We start from the raw sequence: 3,301 nt of genomic DNA, 5'->3' as shown, positions 1-3,301 counted from the left end.
AGGTTTGTACAAATTATATGTAAATTGATAGATTTCAAGTGAGAATCAGGGTTTTTTTTTTTTTTTTTTTTTTTTTTTTTTTTGTCTTTTTGTCTTTTTTCCGTGTCCGGCAACGGATCGCAACCCTCAGTGTTGCCCCCGTACCGGACCGGGGACCGGCAACGGGATCGCAAGCCTTGGCGTTGCTCCCGTGCCTCGCTCAGCCAGTGAGCGGGAGCCGGTCTGTATGTGGGATCCGAACCCTCGGGCGGGAGCGCCGCCGCGCTTCCCAAGCGGCGCACTATCCAGTGCGCCACCGGGCCGGCCCTATCTGTATGGTTTTTTAATTTTATTTTTTTAAAGGAAAGTTTATTATCTCAACTCCATTTATTGAATTTTTTAGACTTTCCTGCTACTTTATTTACTTACTTATTTATTTATTTTCTAAAGATGACCGGTAAGGGGATCTTAACCCTTGACTTGGTGTTTTCAGCACCGCACTCTCCCAAATGAGCCACGGGCCGGCCCTCTTTCCTGCTACTTTACAACACCTATTATCATATACATAATTCTCACAAATATCCAAGTTTATTCCGGACTCTATCACCTTCCATTACTTTGTTTATTTCTGCACCAAAATCACACTGTTTTAATTATGGAAGCCTTATAGAACATTTTGAAAACTGACAGGGCAAGTTCCCCCTATTAGTCTTCTTTTTCAAAAAGTTCTAAGTTATTCTTGCACATTTACTCTTCCCCAAACTCTAGGATCAACTTGTCAAGTTCAGGAAAGGAAATACTCATCAGACTTTTGATTTAAATTCTATCCAGTTCATAGATTATTTACAGGAGAATTGACATCTTGACAATCTTATATTTAACCTTCCAATTCAGGAACGTGATATACCTTTATATTTATTCAGATCTTATTTTATGTCTGTCAGTAAAGTTCTATTGTTTTCTTCATGTAGATTTTATGTATTTCTTATTAAGTTTATTTCTGAGTATCTTGTAATGTTGTTGCTTTTGCGAATTGGGTCTTTTGTCTCCTGTTTTCTTTTTTTGGGGGGGGGGGTGCAGATGGCCAGTACAGGGATCTGAACCCTCGACCTTGGTGTTATAACACCATGCTGAGCTAACCAGCCAGCTGTCTCCTATTTTCTAATTGGTTGTTTTAGTCATATAGAAATGGTTTTATTTTTTACACACTTACTATGTATTCTGCTACCTTACTAAAGTCTTTCATTAACTCTAATAGTCTTTCAGTTGACTCTCTTAGATTTCCTAAGTAACAATCACATCATATGTAATTCTTGAGGATTTTGCCTCCTTCCTTCTCATATTTGCATCCCTTGTTTCTTTTTCTTATCTTATTGCATGGGTTAGAGACTTCAGAATAATGTTGGTCGACAGCAATGATGGCATACTTCAATTCACAAGTTCCATGATTCTCCTTGCCCAGAGTATCCATACAGAAATATCTGTGAGTCTAGCAATAACAATTAGCCTTGTATACATCAGATAGGAGCAATTAGCAAACACACTAGAAAGTCTCAACACCTGCCCTTTCACTGTGAAACTTCATTGTTTATTAGGTTTAAAGGAACATAACTTTGATTGCTGGTGTGAATCCTAGAGAAAGGTGGATTGAGTCAGGGCCGCTGTTATATCCCCAGAACACATCCCTATACCCAAGTGGGCATGCCAGCACATCCTCATTTCCCACTCAGCACTACTGGGCTTGGTGAAGAGAAAGGAGCACACGTTTATTGAGCATCTACTATATGTAGCAGAGATTGTGCTGGGAACTTTAAACGTATAAAGTTATTTAATCCTCGCAACAACCCTGTGGGTGAATAATATTATTCCCTTGTTAATAGATGAGGAAATTGAGGCTCAGAGTGGTAACGATGGAATATCACACAGCTAACCATCACTCTGCCTCAGCCCCCTTTTTTCTGAAATGAATATTTAGCATAGAACATTCTCTGCCTAAACCAAGAAGTCTCCACTTGTTTAGTCTGCTCCACAAGATGATAACTCCATCCTTCAGCCAAGGCTGACATTACCTCTCTCCTTGGAATGAGATATAGTAAGTGGGGAGGAGCTGGCCTATTCACAAACCCCAGGCCTTGCTGGGCAGCAGTTCTACCATGAGGTCCGTGGAGCCTTTAGCTCCAGGAAGAGATGCAAGTGGCTTAGAGGTCAGCGCAAGGGTGGGGGAGGGGGAGGGGGGAAAGAATGGCCAGGGACAGCAGTCAGGAGTGGGGCAAGGAAGGTGAAAAAGGAAGCAGGGAGGTGCGGACAGGGTCCAGGGCAGCAGTAGGGAAGGCTGTCAGGGAGCAGGAACAAGCCCCAGCCTAAGTCCAGGTGGGACCAGGGGGACCAATTCCTAGGGTTCACCAGGCACTCCACCCTCAGTATGGACCCTGAGGGGACTGGGACCAAGGCCACACCACTCAGGTTTCTGTTTCCATCCTCCAGACCATAAAGAGTGGCTGTGGGATCATGGCACAGAACCAGGGAGCCCCCAATTCCTCCCATGCAGACACCCAGATACATGCACAGGGCAGGAATGCTGACCCAGAGCAGAGACACATGCACAGACATGAGGGTATAAACACACAAATGACACACAAGAGGACAAAGACTCAGACCTGGATACAGAGACACAGACCCACACAGACATAGGGGGAGACGAAGATGCAGACACACAGCAACCCACGGGACACACGCACAGACTCAGGAGGAACACGTGGAGAGATTCACATGCACACAGGTACACGGAGGGAGTCATGGACACATTGACATGTGGGTGCACACACCCCCACACACAAGGAGACACCCGAAAGTGGCAGGGGGACCATGGAGGAGAGACAGGCAGATGGCCAAAACCTGTGGACAGATAGTTTGCAGCAAATCTGTGCTAGTGCTTGGTCCTTGAAGCATCATAACTACTGCCTGTCCATGCTGTGCCTCAGAACCCTGGGCCGCCATCCGTGCTTTTCCCAGGCACCCCCTTGTCGGCTTCATGAACATACATGTGGCTCTCCTGACACACACGTGCATGCCTCGACAGGCCTGTGCCCCACCCGTGGGGGGCTGACATCCCCGTTCTGGGGGGCAGATGGGGGACATGGGACAAGCCCCTCCTCCACAAGCCACAGGCTGTGCCCGCTGGCAGGGATGGGGGGCCTGGGCTAGCTCTGGAGGAGGGCGGGGTGGGGGGGCTGGGGCGCGGCTGGGGCGGGCACAGGAGCCGGTACCTGTCAAACAAGAGCCAAGGAGCAAACTAGCTTCTTAGTCACCTTCTCTTCTCCCC

This window comes from Galeopterus variegatus, unplaced genomic scaffold (genome assembly GCF_000696425.1).
Source record: "Galeopterus variegatus unplaced genomic scaffold, G_variegatus-3.0.2 Scaffold2683, whole genome shotgun sequence".
Classification (NCBI taxonomy): Eukaryota; Metazoa; Chordata; class Mammalia; order Dermoptera; family Cynocephalidae; genus Galeopterus; species Galeopterus variegatus.
Note: the sequence above shows the minus strand (reverse complement) of the source record.